The sequence below is a fragment of the Cupressus sempervirens genome, chromosome 7 (assembly GCF_028749045.1).
Source record: "Cupressus sempervirens isolate cs-2001-9-10 chromosome 7, ASM2874904v1, whole genome shotgun sequence".
Lineage (NCBI taxonomy): Eukaryota > Viridiplantae > Streptophyta > Pinopsida > Cupressales > Cupressaceae > Cupressus > Cupressus sempervirens.
In genome coordinates, this window is record NC_143124.1 from 756594625 (window position 1) to 756604189 (window position 9565).

Below are 9565 nucleotides of genomic sequence, written 5' to 3' on the forward strand. Positions count from 1 at the left end.
ATCTCCATGCATTAATATGTATGTACTTCATATTTTCATGCAACTATGTGTATGCTTCATGTCTTCATATATTTGTGCACATACATCATAATGTCAAGTGTATACACCATGTGTGGCTCTACTTTTGGGTTGTTCAAGAATAATAGAATAAAATAAAGTGAATGAAAAGATATGAATTTTATATTTGATCTCATAAATTTAGAAAAGCTATTGTACAAATCTAGTTCCTTCTCTCAAAGGGAGGAGAGAACTTGTAAAAATTACAAAATTTTACATTAAAAAATTTGGGTAATTGGATTCAAATTCACAAGTTGCGAGTATAGTTAGAATTGAGTGAAAGAAGTTGTTTGTATTAAAATTTTTATATAAATATGACATTTCTTGAAGACAAGTAATTTTGGAGAAGGGCGGACTGTGATATCTTGTAATCTCAAATGGGAAAATAATATAAATAATAAAATATAAATATAATATAATATAATATAATATAGTTTAACTAAATTTAATGAAAGGTCAAAAGTTAGGTAATAAAGAGCTGTGAATCTCTCAAAATAAGATATAAAAGGGTAGAGTGTTCATTTGAAAGGGGATATAAAGGAAGGAAGAAGAGGAGAGAAACAAATTAAAGAAGGATTAATAGAAGAATAAAGGAATGTGAAGAAAACAAATAAGTGACTTTTTCAAAAGACAACAATGATGAAGAGTTATAACTCTTTCAAAGGGTCATTATTATGAAGGATTGTGAGTTTTCAAAAGGGTTGTAATTATGAAGGTTTGTGACTCTTGACAAAAGATAGACACGATGAAGGGGTGTGACCTCTCTCTCACATGGAATATATAAAGGAGAAGAAGGGTTAAATGGAAAGGGAAAGAAAGGGCTAGAAGAGATTTAGATCAAATTCTAAGGAAAAATATGAGGGAATTGAAATAAGAATGGAGAAGGAAATAAGAAAATAAGATATGGAGATCTCGAAGAAGATGTGCAAATCTTAAATAGGATATATGAGGATATGATATGAATGATTTGGAGGTAATTATTTTATAATTAAAATTTTACAATTTTGTTGAGTTAATAATTCAACTAAGAGAGTTGCATGAGTTATTTTTTATCTTATTGTTTAGATTAAGTTGTTGATGCATATGTTTCTTTTACTTGTTAATTTTGAAGCCTGCTAACCAATAATTAATGTCTTAATCTATAGAATACCAGAGAAAAATACATTGCAAGATCAAAGGTAAGGCAAATAAATAAAATAAAGTTGGATAATGTTTCGTGTTGATATTTTGATTTAATACAAAAATCCATGCATGGTCAATCAATCTACCAAACATGTAGACTTTTAGAGAGAGATATAAACAATTATGACTAGTTCCCTATCATTGTAATGACTTAAATAGAAATTATCCTTAATATTTATTGTTTTGTATGACTATTTTACTATTCATATTTTCAACATTTTATTTCATAATATTTTCTAGAAAGTATTAAATTATAATAAAATATAGCATCTCCAAGTACCATAGTCTCCAATTTTGAAAATTAGTTACACCAATACCATTACCAATATCTTGTCATCTTCAAGTCCCACTCTTGGTGCCTCTAAAAAATATAATTAATTAGAAATATCTTGATCATTAGTGAGCGTTTATTTATGTTAGTTATAACCATATTGAATTTCATTAATTTGAACATAATATAGTTATCAACATGGTCATTTTTTGAGAATCAAATAAGGCTTAGTCCACACTCAATTAGATGTGTATGGTTCTATTGAAACAACTAATAATTTATTTAGCTAAACATTAGTAAATACTGAAACTATATGATGGCTTAGTCCACACTCAATTAGATGTGTATGGTTCTATTGAAACAACTAATAATTTGTTTAGCTAAACATTAGTAAATATTCAAACTATATTCATCATATAGTATTTAACAATGGTATATGCTAAATTATATTTTTGACAAAAAAATATGTTTATATTAATTATAGAAGTCTTTTAAAATACATTGCTAAAAAAAGTCGGTGGGGGTAATCACACCTAAAAGACTAAGAAAGGCATAACCTTAAACATTGTATCCAAGGAGAAAAACTAAGTTATCAATCAATAAGAGTTCAAGCATCAAACATCTATATTGTCATTAGGAATAAGCTACCATGTAGTTGCAATACCTTGGGCCTAATCACATTTTTGCCCTTACTTGAGCTATTGACTAGCAACCTTGGTCAAAGAATTAGCTAGAGTCTCTATTGTCTAGCCATCTAAGATCCTCTCTTAAGTGATATTGACAAGAAAATCAACAAAGGTGGATTACTAAGACTAACCATAAAAATTGTCACCACAAGCTCCACAATAGGAAGCATGAGAATGATTAATTCTAATAGTACTCTAACTTCAATGAAATTGACATCCTTGGAGTAAAGATGGATGGGATGAAGAGGGGAATACAACACAAACTATGACAAACATACAAAGTGCATTACTCAAATGATCAAGAAGCACCTTGAAGTAAGCCAATTCAAATGGTCTCTTTAAGAGGAATTTGGAAGATATTGCAAGATGAAAACATATAAGGGATTTCATATATGTATAAAAAAGCTACCAAAACATAACAGGAACAACAAAAGTATTGCAATAAAATGTCTTATGTTTACTATTTTGTAAATACATATCTATGTCAACCAAAATTTTATTTAAAAGATGATGGGCACGTGCACATAGCTCTTAGAATTCTTTACAAATTTTGAAAGATACAATTTTCACAAGACAAGTGCGGGTGGTACTATTGTTTTCATATTTAAAGTTATGGAAGTTAAATTATGCAAGATTATTGACATGCGTGTGTATGTGGTTGTAATAACTTAAGATTGGCAAAAGACATATAAATCATTAATACAATTTAACCCATAGTAGATCATAATTCTTCCTTTGATTTTCTAGTGGATACCTCAAATGGTAAATGTATGGTAGAAGTTGTATGAGATGTCAATATAAGATATTGATGTAGTATGAGGCATGTGTACCTCTAAAGGAGATGACCAAGACCCCCAAAAATAACAAGACAATAAAAGCATAATCAAATACAATTGAAAAAAAATCACTTTATTAACAAAAGATCTTCAATTACACAACTTAGTAATGATTGATAAGACAACTCGCACACTTGATATGTCGGGTTGTAAGGCCTTCCAGGTTACAACCAATACATTCCATATTATAGACCAAAACTCACTACTCTTGAGCTTCTTCCAAGCATACTACTCAATGGCTTGCTAAATAATACCTTCTAAAACTCCATGACAATACATATATAGCCATCAAGACACAAGTCGGCTTGAGTTCACAATCTCCAATAATAGGAAATGTGAAACACAATATAAGACAGACCCTCGATGAATTAATGACCAAATACATAATACATTATAGAACCTTATACGGCCTCAAGTATAGGCCAACATATTAACCACCTATCTAGATCCAAGAGTGCATAAGCTAACTCTTAAATATAGAACCTCATTAAATTAAATATCAGTCACCGTACGAAGAACAACATAGAAAATCAACACATGAGAAGATGAAGCATAACTTCCACCAACTGTAACATTAAATTATGTGAACTTGGGATAATGATCCATGATAGGTCCACAATATGAAGCCAAGCTTGCAATATCTGGAAAGGACGAACAAGTATTTTTCGAATCAAATTGTCAGACAGATAGCTGGAAAAATGAAACAAACATATATTTTTTTGGGTGATGCATGATTGCCAACAACCTAAGGATACTCCTGCATTAGACACCCAATGTTGACAAAATATTTTCCATAAGGACTTATGAACATCTGAGAGAATTCAAAACATAAATTTGATGCTCATTCTTAATCCATAAGTTGTTTTCATCAATCAACATAGACATATGTCCAAACTTACTTCTACAACCAATTATTCCATCAAATATCTCAAATCCACTACTGCTGCTACGTCTAGGATCAAATGAATCATACATGTTGCATGTATTCCTCTGATTAGAAGATTTATTTCCATTACCTCTATTTTTAATCACAAGATCAAATAACTTCTTCAAGTCTGACTATCTTTCTTCAATTCTAAACTTAACCATAGGTTCTATTGTCTTCAAATTGAAAGTCTTGAAACCACTCAGGTTTTTTGCTTTTCCATCCTCCTCATCCTTTAAAGGAATCAAAATGAACTTCTTTCCATCTTTCTTAACTGTAACAATACTCTTTCTACAACCATGTATAGCTCCTCTATCAAATTGCCAAGGTCTTCCAAGTAAAACATGAGAAGCACTCATGTCTACTACATCACATAAAACTTCATCCTTAAAAGGTCCACTATTGAAATGAACCAATCATTGTTCTCTAACTTGCACCCAATGATAATCTTGAAACCAACTAATACCATTAGGATCAATAGGATGTTTTAATCTTTGCAAGATAAGTTTTCTAACCATTTCTTCAGAAACAAGATTATCAGTACTACCTCCATTCAGAATAACTTTGCAACATTTACCTCCAAACTTACAAATAGTTCAAAATAAGTTCCTTCTTTGCATTGATTCCACATCATGCTTAGCCAACATGATTTTTCTTATCAAAAGAGATTCTCCAACTTTAGGTGAAGGCAAATCAACATTAAAAGTTTTGACTTTTTGATCTTCGTGTACTACTAAGTTTTTTTGTCAATCCTCACACTAGGACATTCAAAAGCTCAATGTTCATCTTTTCCAAATTTAAAAAAAGGTACCTCTGAATCACTTCTTATCATAAAAACTTGCTTACCCTTATCTACTTTTGTCAATTGTTTACCTTGCTTCCTTCCTAACTTTAATTTTGTCTTCAATGCAAACTGATAAACATCTTCAAATGAACTAAGTTTCAATGTACTCAATTCATCCCAAACATTGAATTTCAAACCATTAACATACCTTACAACCCTTTCCTAAGAAGATTCACAATCTCTAGATATGATTTGTATATTGTAAAATTCTTCAATGGAGTTCTTCACAAACATATCTTTCTACTTCAAATTCTTCAACTTAAACAAATCAAGTTCATAATCTTTAGGAAACAATGAGTTTCCATCTACTAATCTTAGGTTTGTCATTATCTTCTCTATCCTTCTTCAATTCTTTCCACCATAGGGTAGCATGACCTTTCAATTTAGTTTGTGCTAACCTACTTCTCTATGGATCTATAATATTTTCAAGCTCAAAGTAATCCTCAAGTTCATTAATCCAATCTATCAATTCATCGGGATCTAAAAAACTAGAATAATTTGAGACCTCAATTCTATGATTCTTAGCAACTTGTGTCATAGATCTCAACAATCTTTTTTGTTCTATAGGGATATTTACTTTAGGTACTTCAAGATCTTCAACAACTTCAACATATTATCTTCTATCTTAGGATTTCTTCTCAGGCCATTCAAAACATTTCAAATCTCATTTCACATCTCAACTTTGAATTCTTCAAATATATTTTCTAACCTCCTAGGGTTCATCCTTCTAAGCAGCACATTGAATCACAACAAGGTGTAATTGCATCAAACTTCAACGTTTGTCCGCAAACAAGAATCAACAGGTCTGAAATGGGATATCAACACAACTTGAACAAGTACTTTGTAATTGTGAGCCATAATCACAATCTGTCACTCCACAATCAAGAAGTTTGGGTCTTAACAAGTCCACCAAGCTTAATCACAATCAGAGCAATCTTCTCTCAACTAGATCAAATCTAGCTCTGATACCATCTGATGCAGTACAAGGCAAGTGTACCTCCAAAGGAGATGACCAAGCCCCCAACAATAAAAACATTATAGAAGTATAACCAGATACAATTGAAAATAACTCACTTTATTAACAAAATATCTTCATTACACAACTAAATATTGATTGATAAGACAACTCAAATACAGTATGTCGAGTTGTAAGCCCTTCTCGATTACGACCAATACATTCCAAATTACAAACTAAAACTTGTTACTCTTGAGCTTCTTCTAAACATACTACTCAATGACTTGTTGAATACTACCTTCTAAGACTCCATGACATTACATATATATAGTCATCAAGACACACACGTTGGCTTGAGTTCACAATCTCCAATAATAGGAAACATGTTAAACAATACTTCAATGACCCTCAATGAACTAATGACCAAATACATAATACATTATAAAACATTATGCAACCTCAGATATAGGTCCACACATTAACCACCTACCTAGATCCAAGAGCGCATAAGCTAACTCTTAAATATTGAACCTCGTTGAATTAAATACCAAGCATCATATGAAGAACATAGGAAATCAGCACCCAAGAAGATGAAGCTTAACTTCCACCAGTTGTAACATTAGATTATGCGCACTTGAGATAATGATCCATGATAGGTCCACAATATGAAGCCAAACTTGTGGAATCTAGAAAGGACAAATAAGTGTTCCAACCAAATCAAGCTATTAGACAAATAATTGGAAAACTAAAACAAGCATTTTTGGGTGATGCAAGATTGCCGACAACCCAAGGATTCTCCTATATCCCATTTTAAAATCTAAATACCATTTATTTTCATTTTAAAATGTGACATCTTCTATGATACCTAATATCTTTGACACTAAGCCCAATAAATGCATTCATATTCATACTTGGTTAAGTTACACAATAATTTCATTATTCTTTTATCAAAAGACTCAATTAGTATTATACTAGTAAAAGGGACTAAGAGTCTTATTGCATGATCAATAGGCACACACATATCTATAGTTGTATAAATTGAATGTTGCATGAATTATTTGAAGAGTTGTCTAAATGTTTGGCCAACTATATAGATATCTATGCATATAAATAAAGCCATTTGATTGTTTTCCTATTAAGTATTAAATCCTTTTAAAATATATTATATCACAAAAAATGTGGTTGGAGATAACTGTACCAAAGCCTAAGAAGGCAGAGCCTTAAACATCATATTCAAGAGAAAAACAAAATTGCTAACCAAGAAGAGTTAAAGCACAAATAGCAAGAGTTAGGTCACAATCATCTAAATTTTGCATATCTTTTAATTGTCAAGAATTTAAGCACTTAACTAGTGCAAGCACCTTAGCCCAAGTCTCATTAAAATTGCATTTCATTAGGTAGTTGACTAACAACCATAGTAGGATGAATAACCAACATAAGTTGAAGGAATCAATATTGTCTAGTCATTCAAGATCTCCTTCAATCCAATGTTGAAGAGACATAAAGTGCAAGTATAGGGCAATTAGGATCTTTAATGAACTCTATCAACACTTATCAACACCAAGAATCAATAGACCTAAAGATAATCTAACTTCAACCAAGTTGAAATTCTTGTGATAAGAATTGACTATTGTTAAAAAGACAACTATATAAGATTGCACAATGCTCCATTAATCAAGTAGCATCTATAAGGTGAACCACTTCAAAGTACAATATTATCAACCTAACAAACCATAGATTTAAGATGCATGAAGAAATTATTAATAATAAGTCTTGTTGAGTGTATAGGTTTGAAATCATAAATGATGAGGTCATGTTCCATTACTCAATAAGCATCTATAAGGTGAACCACTTCAAAGTACAATATTATCAACTTAACGAGCCATAGATTTAAGATGCATGAAGAAATTATTAGTAATAAGTCTTGTTGAGTGCATAGCTTTGAAATCATAAATGATGAGGTCATGAACATGTCCTAGATAGATTTTGGTGAAAAGGATACCCATCAACACTTAGCTTAAATAGGAAAAAAAGATTTAAAGAAGAAAAGAAAGAGATCGAAATCCATCTTTCAAAATGTAAAATAAGACTTGTACCTTAAAAATACGTTGCAGTTTAATAAATTTGGGAGAAAAAAAATGGGGTCAAATCTCTTGACAAATTGAACCAAAGACAAACCTTTTTTTTCTCCTAGATTCACACAGTGATTTTTTCCATTTTGTTGTTTTTTACTACAAACTATGCATATCATGAAGATCAAATGCTGAAATTTTCGGAAAAATTCATGAAGTTTTCAATGTTTTTGAAAATTGGTCCACTATACAATTTGTATGGAGGATAGCCACGTCCAAAAAAATCTACATCAATTTCCTTTAAAAAAAGACGAAAATGAGTAAGATTCATCTCAGTAATAGCTAAAATGTAATTGAAATTGATACCAAATATCAGCACTTAGCAATGAATGAACTCGGCCAACAACCGTATGATACCATCGCAATTTTCACTTTAAACATACCTCTCAATGTTGCTCTGATCGATGAATTCTTCCGTGCACCACTGTAAACGGCCTCTTGAAACAGAATTCCTATCAACAAAACCACGCTGCTATCATTAACTTTATTTCCATGCGCTAAGATTTCAATAACAATTGTTTACAATTTAGGTTTTGAAATTTGTAAATTGACACCGCAAAGCGTGAGATTATATCACGATTGAGGTAAAGGAAGTAAAAGAATTCAATGCTTGACGGAAAAAAGAAAAAAAAAACCCTAGGGAATTTTCAAGAGTCGGAAACGAACGCTGTGTATATTATCTGGCCAAAATTGGATTTTGCGCTGGTAAAGAGCTGGACCCTGTGATCTGCCATGTTTATCTGTGCTGAAAAACATTCATTTCGCAGAACGTAGGGCAAGTGAGTCAAGCTTCCTTCCAATCCGTCTCGCCATCTGTTGTATCTGGACATATTGATTAAATTTAGTTACTGTTGAAATCGTGATTTGTGCGATTTTTAAAAGAATGAATGAATGATATTGGGGGAAAATGTAGAGAGGAAATATCGAAGGCCATGGGACCAGTAGTGGCCCAAGTGATAAAATGGGTGCCATTTTTTACTATGTCAATGGTCTTCTCAATCAAAGCATCCCAAAGGAATGATCTCATGAATTGGGAATATATCATTTTATTTTATTTTAAAGTCCTATCAATTGTCTATCTAGTATATGTCATAAAGCACTTTTCATTGTATTCACTAGTCACTAGTCACTACATTTAGTGTGTAGTGTTGTAAAAAGTTAATCAAGATAGATTTCGGTATGTGTTTTTATACATTTGTGTAGTACATTAAGTGAATTGATATGTCATTGAAGAAATGATATTGTTTTAGTAAAAGATATCATAATAGAGATGTGATAGTTTTAAATCAACTACACAATTATTTATAGAATTCTAGCACTAGTCAAACAATACTTTTAAATGACTTGAACAAAACCTTAGAAATAAGAAGATAATCATGTTCAATTACCAATTTGTTCATGTTATATTTTCGATATAGAGGTAGTGGACATATATTTAGGGATAAAGAGAGGAAGAGTGAGATAAATAGATAAAGAAATGTAGAGAAAGGGGCAAAGTAAGAGAGATAGAGAGGGAGATATTGAAAAGAAGAGATGGAGATATATAAAGGAAGACAAATTGGAGGTATACATATGTATAGATGGAGAGATGAAGTGATAGAGAGACAGATGAATAATAGGACATTGGGAGAAGGAGAAGGGGGAGAGATATAAAGAGATAGAGAGGGATGTGTGTGT

At 31.4% G+C, this 9565-nt stretch overlaps 1 long non-coding RNA gene across 2 annotated transcripts; it reads right to left on the reverse strand.

Moving 5' to 3' along the window:
- Positions 1–5857: 5857 nt before the first annotated feature.
- On the reverse strand, positions 5858–8799 carry LOC149549487 (uncharacterized). Of its 2 annotated transcripts, none has more exons than XR_016354091.1 (3): positions 8555–8799; positions 8272–8340; positions 5858–6442 (listed from the first exon to the last, which is right to left on the reverse strand). It is a non-coding gene; the product is annotated as an uncharacterized LOC149549487 (long non-coding RNA). The 2 variants fall into 2 exon arrangements; XR_016354092.1 differs by lacking the exon at positions 5858–6442 and adding an exon at positions 7792–8126 and having other exon boundaries at positions 8555–8786.
- Positions 8800–9565: the final 766 nt, after the last annotated feature.